This window comes from Peromyscus maniculatus, chromosome 4 (assembly GCF_049852395.1).
Source record: "Peromyscus maniculatus bairdii isolate BWxNUB_F1_BW_parent chromosome 4, HU_Pman_BW_mat_3.1, whole genome shotgun sequence".
In the NCBI taxonomy this organism is placed as follows: Eukaryota; Metazoa; Chordata; class Mammalia; order Rodentia; family Cricetidae; genus Peromyscus; species Peromyscus maniculatus.
This window is the reverse complement of record NC_134855.1, coordinates 42,218,035-42,232,115: the sequence shown is the minus strand read 5'-3', so window position 1 is coordinate 42,232,115 and position 14,081 is coordinate 42,218,035.

Genomic DNA, 14,081 nt, shown 5'->3' with positions numbered 1-14,081 from the left:
TTTTATTTTGGCACAGTTTTAAAATACTCAGATAAATGATGCCTGATATCCAATCTTCTAATTCTTCAAATCATTGGGAAAATATGGAAGAAAATGGCCCAAACTCAATGCAGTATTCTAACTTCTAACACAGACACGAGTCAAGCCAATAGAAACTGGCCAGGTCTAGAAATGATCCCTGTTTCATGAGGTCTGAACTTGGGTTAAATATAAACCCTTTCAGGTGTGCTCCATCCTGGCAGGTAGGGAGGAGAAGTATCATTTATCCTGAAAGAAGAAACACATGAAGCTATTTTTAAGAGGAGCTCTGTGGTTCCTTAGGTATTGATCCCCTCTTGCAAAGTAGTAGTTTAATGTGCTAAATGGGAGCAAATAAGAACATATGGCTTGAATCTATTCTGAAATGTGAATGTATTTTTAATAACAGTCATGGAAGGCACTTGACAAGATGTTTTAAATTTTACCTTTCAGAATCAAACCATTAGGAATGATTTTTAAATAAGGCAAGAATATGATACATCTTGCAAGTCTCCAGTGTGTGCTTACTTGGATTTTGGCCAAGGACTGGAAAGTGTACAGTCATATTTAAAATAACTCAGGGGACTGAATATAGGCCAAGATAGCAACAGAAAAATAATTCAGTTTTTCCTTCAACGAATACATATCACAAAGAATAATAAAATCACTTGACAGAAAACACTATAATGTTCTAAAATAACAGGCTCACAAAAAGTATTAAATGCTGTATTTACATGTTTGAGCTAGCTTAAATGAATAATGCAATTGCGATTTCAGACTTAATTGTGCTCTCAGTGATAAAAGTATCAGAAGAGGAGTTGGCTATTTCTTTACTTAAAATGTGTTGCCATTTGAAGGTGAAATGCCCACCCCTCCCCCACCAGGTTCATGTGTTGGAACATTAGATCCTCTGCTGGTGATGCTTTTTTTGATAGGATGTAGAATCTTTTGGAGGTCTGTCCTCACTGGAAGAAGTGGGTCAACAGTGGTTGGCCTTGAGGTCAATAGTGGTTGGCTTTGACAGGCAGCCCCGTTCTTAGCCATTCCCTGTTTCCTGGCTGCAGACACACCTTAACCAGCCTCCTCACATTTCTGGTACCAAGCCTTCCCTACAAAAAATGGACTGTACCCTTCAAACTGTAAACCAGAACAAAACCCTCCTTCCTCAAATTGCTTCCCATGAGGTACTTTATCAGAACAATCAGAAAAAGTAATTAATATGCTACATCATTTCAGCATATACTATTCTTCTTTGATAATGTGAATTGTGAAAAATCCAGCTCTCAGATGTCCCAAGCAATTGATGTTCTTCATCAGGACTTGGCATTTGTGCAACAGATTAAAGGACATGAGTTGGGCATGTATTGGGTCCATGCACATCATATCTACAACTCAATCCAAAGGAAAAGAGTATTCACCAGACTGTCTGTATTCTATTCATAAACTACTATAAAATTAATATCCCATTAACAAACAAGGCTTTTCTCAAAGGCTTGATTTTATACATAATGATAGAGTAGTCACAGGAAGAGAAAAATGAATGAATCGTATTAGAAAAGAAAACTAGATAAAAGATGCTTTTTCTATTCTAATCAGATTCTAGCCAACTTTTCTGGTACATTTAGAGTGCCCTTGCTGGATATTATATTCCTAAGGTGTACTGCTGTTGAGGTTGTGCTTATATACAAAGTTATTACTAACTATTTTAGGCACAATAACAAAATAAGAAAAGTAAAAATTTTTGAAGAAAGAAAAAGAACTTGGCTATAACCTCAGGGACATATTCCACCATAATCTCAAGTTTCAAAATTCCCGGTGTTCAAAATTCCAAGGCTTCAAATCTTGAACGTGTAACTCTGAATAAAAGCTAAAAATATTAAAGGAACTTACATGGATTTGTAACATGGGATATATTTGAGAAATATATAAAAATAAGACAGAATACTTCTTTCGTCACTCTATACAAAAATAGAGGTTATTGTATTTTTGCAAGCATAGACATTCAGGTGTGTCAGCAACAGTATTCCGGGTACAACAGTTATGAGCAAAGGAAACATCAGAAGGTGTAGTCCAAACGAAAAATACATTGAGTGGAAGGCACAGCGGTTGGCCAGTATGTATACGAAGAGTTGTAACTACAGTTGTTGTCTGTAGCATTAATGGCAGGTGACTCAAATCTTCGATGAAATCAGTCAATACCCAGCATGGATCACCCCTGAATATAAGATTTTACCTTTTACTTTTCACAAACAGATGAACATAAGCAAAATGAGGTATGTCTTCATTTAGTGAATGTTTAGATTATAGATGTGAACAAGGTTCATAAAAATTCTTTAGTAGAGTCAATTAAAAAAATGAAAAACTTAAATTCCCTAAAAACTTCATATAATTAATTGCCTCTGGTGTTGGAAATGATTTGTAGCTAAGATACAGATTTTTGACAAATTTAGGAAAAATAAAAATAAAAATCTTAAAAATAATAGAAAAACATTACTTTGAAATAGACTTATAAAAAGTGGCATAGAAAAAGCAGATTGTAGGGATCAGTTATGGAAAATTAGGTAGTGTGACAGAGCTACACAGTTTTCAATATCTGTGTGGAACGGAGGAAGCACTGTGTGAGCGTATATTGTTGACATGGGCACAGCCATGTAGAGGACCTGCTCATGACTCAGATCTGCAGGAAATGGTAGGTGAGACTCAGGGAATCGGCCAAGTCTTCCTCTGGTCTAAGTATGAGTGTTTAGGAAGAGTGTAAAAAATATCAACTGCAGGATAGCTTCTTCCAGGATGAGGGCTGCCAGAGACTGCCCCCACCTCCCATGGAGACCTCCCACAGAGATGAGCCAAACCTGTTTCTCTGTTCTGCTGTGTAAATAAACCCACCTTCTTGATTCAGATGTGGTTGATCTTTGGTGTGCCAGCATCAGAAAGCACAGTCCCCCTGATCCCAGCTTTCCTGTACATGTCTCTATCCTTTCTTCACTCCCTTGTTCCTCTAGTCAGGTTCCCAGAACCAAGTAGCGCAGGACGCAGCTAACATCTTTGTATTTTATTAATTATTAACTCACGTGTGTGAGTGTTTTCATGAAGGTATGTCTGTGCACCGTCTTCACGCAGTGCCTGAAGAGGACATAAAGGGTATTGGATCCCCTGGGACTGGGGTTACAGATGGTTGTGAGCCCACATATGGGAGCTGACAATAGAATCCCCATCCTCTGGATGAGCAGTCAGGGCTCTTAACCTCTGAGCCATCTCTCCAGCCCCACCTTTCAACATCTTTAACTTTATTTGAAGTCCAGCATCACCTTGAATAACTAGCCGTTGCTTGTTTTTATTTCAGGGTGTGGCTTTTCTCAGAGAATATATTCACCTTTGCTTTCAAAGTACCACTGCTGCTTTTGAAATTTTTTTTGATGATTTAATAGTCATTGGTGCAGGCATTTCCTATTTAATTCTCCATCTTTTCTTTCATTCTTCTGTATTGCTCAGCATTTGCCAGATCTTCTTTGCAGTACAGTGGGAAACCACAAATTTGGTGAAACCATACTGGGGAGGGGACAGCAGTCTGTGCCACAAGCACCTTTATCCTCCCTTGTCCACCATCATTTCCAAATCACTGCCCAGCACATTCACTGGCCATGCCAGCTAAGTGAACTAAGTGTGACTTTAGTTCATTAAGAGGCCCTGCAATTTCCTCAGCTAGACAAAATGCCAAAGCAACCAACTGATGCTTCACCTGCCCCCAACCCTCCGGGGTAGGATGTATTCCAGGCTTTCCTCAAACTCAGTATGTAGTAGAGGATAGACCTTGCATTCCTAAACGTTCTGCCTCTAACTCCCAAGGGCCACAATTAGAGTTGTGTATCACAGTCCATGTTTATGCAGTGCTGGGGATTGAACCCAGGGCTTCTTAGTGCCCAAGCACACTGAACTCATTCTCCAGATGACATATTTTTCAATGGAAAAAAATCACTACCATGTGATGAAGCTGGTATGCCATAGCAGTCTCTCTCTCTCTCTCTCTCTCTCTCTTTCTGTCTCTCTTTCTTTCATGAGAATTACAATTTTCAGAAATTCAACATTCAAGTTTTAATCATTCAGGATGGTGATTTTTGATATTTTACACGTTAGGAGCTTTAAGCCTTCGGTATTTTGATATGTGGGTATCTCAGTGTTTTGGAGTTGTGGTATTTGAGATCCTGTCTTTCAGGATCACCATCAGCACTTGAAAAGTGAGACACTGTGAGGCACTCACAGCGGTCTGCTCATTGCTACTCACTGAACCCATCCTATTTTCTTCCTCCTCCTGGCAAACACAACACCTGTCATCATTAGCAGTGTCAAGAAGCCACACTAGGTGCTTCACAACGCAAGCCACAAAGAGAGGGCTGCGCTTCTCATACATTATAGTTATAGCAAACATGATATAATACACACCAAAACTGATACAGGATTAGTGTACATGAGGAGGATCAGGGGGAGCTGTCTTAAGCAAACTACGGAAACCTTTGGACAGGCTAGCTAAATGGTCATCTCATTCCCTTTCTATGCTGGTTAGTTTGGCTCAGCTTGCTACAAAGCTGGACTCATCTGAGAAGAGGGAACTACAACTGAGAAGATGACTCTGCAAAACTGGACCAGAAGGAAGCAGCCTGTGGGGTATTTTCTTGATTGACAATTGATGATTGGTACGGGAGCTCACACAGGACAGTTCTACCTCTGGGTGGGTGGCCCTGGGTTGTATAAGAAAGCAAACTGAGCAAGCCATGAGTAGCAAGCCAGTAAAGTAGTGTTCCTCCATGGTCTCTGCTTTAGCTCCTGCCTTCAGGTTCCTGCCTTGAGTTCCTGCCTTGGCTTATCTTTGTAATTGACTATGGTGTAGAAGTGTAAGCCAAATAATCCCTTTTCTCACCAAGTTGCTTTTGGTCTTGGTTGTTTTATCACCACAAGAGAAACCATAACTGAGATATTTGCTTTTGGTTACATCAGCTAGACTATATTCCCCAGCCTCTCTTATGATGGGTATGTCCAAAAGTCTGAATTTAGATTTCTTAGATAGGCGAGATTAGTAATTTCTCTCCTTAGTCTGACTTAAAGAATGAGAAAGAAAATCAAGAATAAACTGGCATGGTGTGATTCATTTGTTCAATCAACTAGGATGATGTTAGCTATTATAGATTTTTGTGCCTGAAGTGAAATACAAAGGGAAACAAAACCTAAAATATTTAGCTTTAAGATCTGGCCAGAAAAATGGTAGAGAAGCCGATGGAAGATGACACTTGTGAGTTTTGACCTGTGAGTCAACAGTCCCAAGCTGGCCTTGCGCCCGCTCTTTACTTCCACCTGCCTCGCTCCACAAGAGGCACTCTTCAGCACTGTTGCTCTCTGAGGTAGTTTGCATGGGCTTTCACTTTGGGGCCTACTCCAGATCCACTCAGGCTTTATCCCTCCTCACTGCACTCCTCTTTCAATTGGCTGGCATGCTGGGATCACATGAGAAATATATTTCTTTACAATTAAGTCATCCAAATGACTTGTTAGGAGTTCTTAAAAATCCAGTTTTCAATGAAAAAAATGGTAGCTTAATTTTTATGTACATTGAAAGTTCATAACATTTTTCTAGGCATAAGACTAGCAAGAAATTTAAATTATCACTTATTTCCCAAATCTGCCTCAACACTTCATGATAAGCCACTGAGGGTTTGGGGACTTTTTTATGTGGAGAGCAGAATGATACTGACTTACATTCTTTTCCTTTCACCTGATCAAAGCAACTTGATGGAGAAAGATTCACTCTAGCTCACAATTCAAGATATAATCTATGATGGCAAGGAAGCCAAGACACCCAGAGCTTGAATCAGCTTGTCATATTACATCCACAACCAAAAGAGGGTGATAAATGCATGAATTCTAACACTCAATTTGCTCTATTTACCTCATATGAACCAGGAATCAGTGCTCAGGGAATGCTGCCACCCACAGTGGGTGGATCAGCCTACATGAATTAATGTGATCAAATGATTCCCATAGCCATAAACAGTTCTAATATCATAAGCATCAAATAGCTATTTATTACAGACATAGTCTCACTACTTGGTATCAATTTTGATCTTCATTTCATTTACTATTGTTGAGATAAAGTACTATGACAAAACAATTTAATGGATAAATGGTTTATGTTAATTCAGTTTCTGCCTATGGTCTAGCATATTAGAGAAGCCACAGCAGCAGAAGCTTGAGGGAGCTATTCACGCTGTCTCCTCAGTCAAGATGCAGACAAGATGTATGTTTCTTAGTGTATAGCTCAGTTACTCTATCTATCCCAGGATCCCCCATCCCACCCCTAGTTAAGGAACTAGCCATGCCCACAATGAGAATAATCAAGATAATCGCTGTGAGACATAGTCAGAGCATTGTCTCACAAGTGATTCTAGAGTCTGTCTTTGTGACAATTAACACTGAACATCACAAACATGACTATAATAATAGTGCAAAAGCCTTTGGGGAAAAGGGTGCATTGGTGTCCTGTAAGAAGCATAGGCCATAGTCCCACAGTGTAAATAATCTGGCATGTGTTCACCAAGATCACAATTGTTTGTGACAGAGATCACAATTGATTTTTCAGTGAGGTTATCAACACAATCCAGCACAACACTTGCAGCCTACATGCTCTGGTACAAGTGTACTGGGTTTGCCCTGTACTGTCTACATACCTTGACTGAAGGCTGCTGGACCATTTTACTACATAAAAGAGACACACACATTCTGAAGTGCCACGTTATTTTATAATTTTCTCAGGAAGCCACGTTTTGGGAAGACTTGATTGCTGTCACTAACATCCCTCATGGGAATCGCCTCTTTAAAAACACAGAAAAGGGAGCTGAAGAGATGTCTCAGTTGGTAAAATACTTGCATTCTAAGCAGGGGAACCAGAGTTCAGACCCCATTTCAGACCCCATTACCAACGTGAAAAAAAAGCTAGTGTGACAGGTGGACAGGTGTTTAGAATCCTAGCACTGCAGAGGCAGAGACAAGTGAATCCTTGGGGACTTCCTGGTTTATCATCTAAGTCTACTGGGTGAGATCCACACCAGTGAATGACTCTATCTCAATAAACTCAAAGAATGTTGATGTTTACTGAGGAATGACACCCGAGACTATGCTCTGTCATCCCCATGTGTGCATACACATGTGCATTTACATGTATGTACAGATGCATTCACACCCACATACATATGAACAACACACATAAATACACAGAAAAAAGATCTCATTCAACTGCATCACGAACCACCTGTAATACATTCCTAAGAAAGCCATAATGTTTCCCTAAAGAAATAAAAGAAATTATTATGATCAGCAGCACTGCCATGGCTTCTCTGCGAATCTAACCTTTTGCATCTTTCTGCTGAAGGAAATAGTCAGCTCTAACCTTATCAATGTTACCCACAAACCTAGATGGAAAGAGAGAGAAGTTAATTAAAGGGCTCGTGATTATAATGGAAGATACTGTAGTTCATGTGTGGAAGTGGACAATGCTGTCTCTAAAGAAATTGTTTTGGTTTTCTAGCCTCTCTCTCTCTCTCAAAGCCTGAGAAAGGTAAAATATGTACTTTCATTATAGAATTTTGCCACGTCTTTCCCCTGATTACAGTCATCTTGCTTTTAAGTTGCTGTTAGACCAAGCCTGAAAACAGTCATCCAAGCCTCGAAAGAGCTACCTGTCTCTCTAAAAGCAAACAAATGAATTTGACATATTTTTGCTGCATGTCACCTATTGAATTTGAAAAGACCTTAGGAGAACAAAATTTGAAGGCTGTACCAATGACTGAAAAGACATTTTGAAAACTATTTTGTTTTGATTTTTAGCTGGAAGAATGTATTCCTTAACTGATTGAAATGAGCTGAGGGATTGTTGGGATATTTTACCTCCGGTGTTACGTGGTAGTTTCTTTTTTATTCTCCATCTTCAACTTGGTGCTTGATAGACTTCTGAATGGCCTTTCAGATGCTGTACACTGGCTAGGACTTGTGTTGTGAAGAAAAAAATGAACACCGAGCCCTGAAGTATATAGGCATTCCTGAGGTCTGTGAAATCTAGCACAGGGTTTCATCATTGGGGAAGCTGACGTTCAACTCCTCAAGCCTCCTAGGAAGATCTGGGTATAAAACCTGCTGGAGACATGTATGGTGGTATTTTATTTGTACTAAAATGTTATTTGTATGTTAATAAATAAAGTTGCCCGGGGTCAGAGCTATTAGCAAGCCATAGGAAAGCTGGGCGGTTGTGGTGCACGCCTTTAATCCCAGCTCTTGGTAGGCAGAGCTAGGCAGATCTCTGTGTGTTCAAGGATACAGCCAGCATGGAGACACATGCCTTTAACCTCAATACCAACCATAGAAGACCTGGAAGTCTGTACAGACAGGCAGTGACTAGGAGGTCATGTGGTTGGGTTTACAACCAATGAGAAGGCAGAACAGAAACTATAAAAAAAGACAGACACAGGAAGTAGCTCTCTTTCGGAGAGGTAGGGTAAGGTATTTGGCTCTTAGCTCTGACCTCTTGGCTTTCTTCTTTGTATTGGTTCTGTGTTTCTTATTTAATAAGACGATTGGTTACATCTACAGACATGGGCTATTAGAAGGCTCAGGGGAAGGAGGCTTAAATATCTTCACTGACCTTCACTTTTATGACTAGTGTAAAACCTAGTAAAACCATGCAGATAGATTCTGTGGTTGATAATTTAAAAACCAAAAATGAACAAACAAACAAAACTGAAAACGGTTTATTTCTGACAGTTATAGAATGAGTCCAAACCAGCTTCCAAGACACTGACTATCTTGTCTACTTATCACCCTTTTAAGGACTGCTTTGTTTGCAGTTAAAGAGAACCTCAGATGGAAAGTCAAGCTACTATGCATCAAACAGCTCTATCACTTTATTCGCTATGCTACTGATGGGCAAAATGCTGACCTTAGTTTAAGTTCAAGATCTAGTATCAAGTGTAGCTTAAAAGTGTTGCCCCTCTCTTAGCTTTAAGGTAGAAATCCATGTAGAGCATCTAACATACTATTTAGCTCATTGAGCATCAAACTTGAGCATTTACTTACTTCTGTCACGAATCTTGCTAAAACACATGCTGCTAAGTCTTGCTAAAATGCAGGTCCTGATACAACTCATCAAAACAGCTTGCATTTCTAGCAAACTCCTGAATGAGGACAGTATTGTCATTCTGTGCATTGCTGTTTAGCAGAAAGTTTCTATAACATATCAAGTTATTTTTATCCAAATTAATTTAGTATCATTGTCACATTTATTATTATTAACTGCTTTTCTTACTAAATGAAATCTCTCACAAAAGTGACATATTACCTGTTTTCTTCATATTGTTTTAATTCTTTACAATAATTACTCAATGACTAAGTGCAAAGTTCTCTTCGTTGACCTGGGGCAGTCTTTCACATTTTTTTTTCACCTATGAATTTTTTTTTAAGTAGTTTATATTCTCATGTGAATATAGCATCTCTCCTGGTACTTTTGTCTTTTGAGCGAGTCGTTTTCCGGTCTCATCCTCCAACTCTGGCTGCTGTGTCACTTCTCTGACCTTTCATAGCTCCCGACATACTTTTATCACATGCACATCAACCTCAGTGCCTGCCTGCCTGCCTCCTTGTTTTGGTTTTGCGGGGCTAAGGACCAAAGCCTCTGCATTATTTTTATTTACAAATTCATCACTTGGCCCAATACCACCAGCACACAGCAGGTATCACTACAAAATTCTTTTGGAAGAGGCAATAGATGAATACATACATGTAGAGAAGGCCCCTAAGAGAGAAACAGTTTCCTCAAATTTGAGGCCTCAGTTCTAAAAAAAGTGAACTAAGAATTGGAATCTTCATGATGGAGAGATGGGGCAGCTCTCTTACAGGACCTGTATTTAATTTTCACCAGTCCCATAGACGTTCACCACAGTCTGTAATTCTAGTTTCAGAGGATCTGATAACTTCTGTCCTCTTTGGGCACTGGGTAAAAACTTGGTTCACAGACATGCATGTAGACAAAACACCCAAGCACATAAAATAAAATAAGTTAAAAAAAAAAAAAAAGAAAAAAAAATAAGGATTTTCTCTAACACTACCCAAGGTGTGGCTGGATTAGAACATAGAGACTAAGCCTTTTCCAGCTCACTCACTTTTCCTTGACCATGGTGTTGGCTCAGACCAACAAGATCTGTGAGCATAAGTCTGGCTAAAAAGGGGCCAGAGAGGAGACAGATGTCAACTCTTCTCTGGACTTCTGGAGGTGCATTCCCAATTGGACACAGATAAAACAAGAACTTTTGGATAAGTTCTTCTGCATTTTGTTTAGGGAGTCTAGGGAGAAATAGACTTGTCTCTTGGGGTAGACTTTTTTTTAGCAGTGGGTGCCATGTCATTAGTTCTTTCTGTACCCAAAAACCCAAGGTAGATTTAGAGACTGACTTTTTTGGGGACCTTGATTTATTAGTTTGTTGAACTCTTGTTCTGCAAAAACAGTTAAACCAGGTAAAATTGTCAACTAGACTCTCTGAAATGTCTTTTAAACTCTTATCTCCAACAGCTAGAATGAAGGGTTTTTTAGTTGATTTGTTAATGCCTTAGATTTTCTTAGGGGCGTGATTCTCAATGCTGGTTGGTATCAGAAATACTAGTGCTGAATGAGAACAACTAAACAATAGTTTCCAGGAGACCAAGCCTCTTTGTCTTTAAATGATGTTTAAGCATATCCAGACACTGCTGATATTCCTGTGTTTGTCCATAACCTGACTATAGAGTTCCCTATGCATCAGGAAAGTAGCTAGCTTCACGCACATCATGGAAGGAAAGCCCTATTGACCATTTAAAAAATAATTATTGTTTTACATAGGGCAGGTCTTAAATAATAGTGGTGAAAAATATTAAAATTTTATATCACTCTGCAATACACTAAGCAGATGGAAAGAAAATGGAAGAGAAGAGGTTTTTTTTTTTTTCCCTTTCTGTTTCAGAAGAAATATATGGTTCTTGTTGCTAAGGAAACAGTCATCCATTCATGTTCTTCATTCCATCCTTGGGTCACATCCAGTGCTGATCATGTCAGGACTTCAAGAGTAGAGAATTTTGAAAAATCATTTTATAACTGAATTTTACTGCCTCAAAAAAAAAAAAGCCTATCACCATATTGCTGTTATTGTTGTTTTAAATACCCAACAGCTGGAATCGTCTTTCCAAGAACTTGAAATTATTTTACTATTGTCTCACAGAAAATAAAGATTGTGTTGCTGAATGAATGACAGGTATAGTAAGACTAATCTCATGCTATACACTATAGAAAAGAGCCGCATTATAATATAGTCAGTCTGGGGTGAACCAGGGTCCAGGAAGCAAGGTATGTAGGGTCCAGCCTTTAAGGAGGCACTCCTGAAAGGTAAGTGTGTGAACCTCTTTAATTTATCCCGTGCTTCCCTCACCTTACCGCAATACCCATCCTGATCGCCACCCACATCTAGCTTATTAAAAAAGACACGTTTTCCCTACACACGTTAAGAAGAGAAAAGGATTAATTTGTCTGTGTTAATCGTACAAACTAAAGACAGAAGGTAATTGCACAGTTTAGAGTGGACTCAAACTGCTAAGGTTCATTCATAACTTTGCTTTAGGGGCAATGGGGCTTATGAGAACTACAAGGCTCAGGGCTTCACCAGGTACAGGGTCTGTAAAATGAGTGTCTGCTGTAACTTCCTACCTACCTTTATTACTTCTTTTCCGCAGGCAGGGTCCTAACTTGGCTCAAGTGTCTACGAGTCTCCTACTTGTAATTGTCTAAGGCATCTCGTTTCCTCTGTTAAGCAAGATTGGTGAGGGGTTAGTATGTGACTTATTTTTAGGCAGTGTTAAGAGAGACGAGATATTTAAGAGAAATTGTCTTTGCTTTTCAATGAAGAATTCCTCCCTTTACAGATGATTTTTTTTAACTTGGAAGCATGGCAAACATGAATTGTTTGAGACTGTATATGAGTATGGCTAACACAACAAATATGGAAGAGAAGAACAGGTCATAATTCTTTGATTTCACTGTTAAGTTACCAAAGTGGCCAATGTGGGGCCACTTTAACTTCTGTGTTTCTTACACTAAGACAGAAAACTGTTATTCTTTACATCAGTTTTGTTATTTTTTTTTCTGTTATTTTTAGCCAGGATACTGTATCCCCTAAATATCTCATTCTTTTTTTTTTTTTAATAAAGGCTTGGCAGAGAATAATAATTTGCGAAGTAACTGATTTCACACCAAAGAAACTCTTGGTATGAGATAGAAAAGTAAACAACTCCAGAATAAGAGAAAATATTTCTATACTACACATATAATAGATTAATATTCAGAATGCAAAAAGAATTTATACAATTCAATATCTAAAAAACACAGCACAGGTAAAAATTGAGTGGTCAACATAAATAAACATTTTTCAAAGAGAGAGAGAGACAGGGAGAGAGAGAGAGAGAGAGAGAGAGAGAGAGAGAGAGAGAGAGAGAGAGAGAGAGCCAAAAAGTATATAAAAAAAACTCTCAACATCTCCAAACATCAGGGACATGCAGATCAAAATCACACTGAGATTTTACCCAACCTCTCAGAAAGAAAGACTAATAATGAAGTAATAACAAATACTGGTGAAGCTTGGAGAAAAGAGAATCCTTGTACACTATTAGTGGCAATGTAAAATTTATAGCTATTACATAAAAGAAAGAGGTTGTGATAGTCCCTAAAAGCATTAAAAATAGTGCTACTATATAATGCTTTACTCAGTCACCAGGAATACTTATCAGGGAATGAAATCAGTGTGGGAAGAGGCATTGCCCTCCCAAATTTATTGTGACACTATTCACAATAACTGAGGAATGGAAATAATATATCCAATTGGTGAATAAATTTTTGAAAAATGGCATAGACCTAATAGAATACTATTTGGTCACTAAAAAGCTGAAACTCTGTAATTTACAACATGACTGGAACTGGAGGTTATTGAGGTAAGAGAAATAAGCCAGAGATAGAAAGACAGGAACTACATGCTCTTACTCATATATGAAAATTTTATCTGTGTGTCTCTGCCATTATAATGTATTTCTCATGCTTTCTTTGGCTCCTTTTCTTCTGTTTGTTTTGTCCTATCCAGTTTATTTGTTTTGTTTTATCTTATTTTATTGATATTCTTTAGATACCTCTTTGTTTCCCCAGGAAAGAAAGAGTGTGGATTTGGGAGGCTGGGGAGGTATGAAGGATCTCAGTGGAGTAGGGTGAGGGGAAACTGTGATCAGAATATAATGTACCAAAAACATGTATTTTCAATAAGAGAAAAATAGAAAAGTGTTTAATTCACAGAAATTGAGAGTAGGATGATGGTTATCATAGGAAGATGGGGAGAGTAGTGAATGGAAAATGTTGATCAATGAGTATTAAAGCATAGTCCCCCCAAAGTACAGCAGTTCTAGTGTGCTGTTTTAGTAGAGTGACTATAGGTAAAAACAATGTACCATGTATTATTTTTCCAAAAGATAAACAGAGCATTGTGAATGTTTCTGTCATAAAGAAATGATAAACTTTGAGGAGGTATCTATGTTTTCCCTAATTTAAACATTTACATGATATACATGGTTATCAAACTGCACAGACATGGATATATTATATGCATATTTGAATTTTGTTTTAAGACAATGTCTTTCTACATACCACAAACTAGCCATGAATTCGTGATTCTACTACCTCAGTATCTCAAGAGTTATGATGAGTTATGATCACAGTTGTATGCTAGGTGGCTCAGTAGTTTATATTCATAATCATAAAAAAATACTGAAATTTTCAGTTAATTTGAAAACACCTTGGTAGTAAGTTGCATGGCATAAATGCCACAGTAGTTTTGAGAGAGGGCTACAAAATAGAAGCAGCAAGGCAAAGAGATGGACAGAGGGATTCTAGGAACCAGCCAAGCAAACTTCTGTCCAGAGGTTATAGAGAAAAGGAAATGAAAAAACTTGCTGACCAAGCAGAA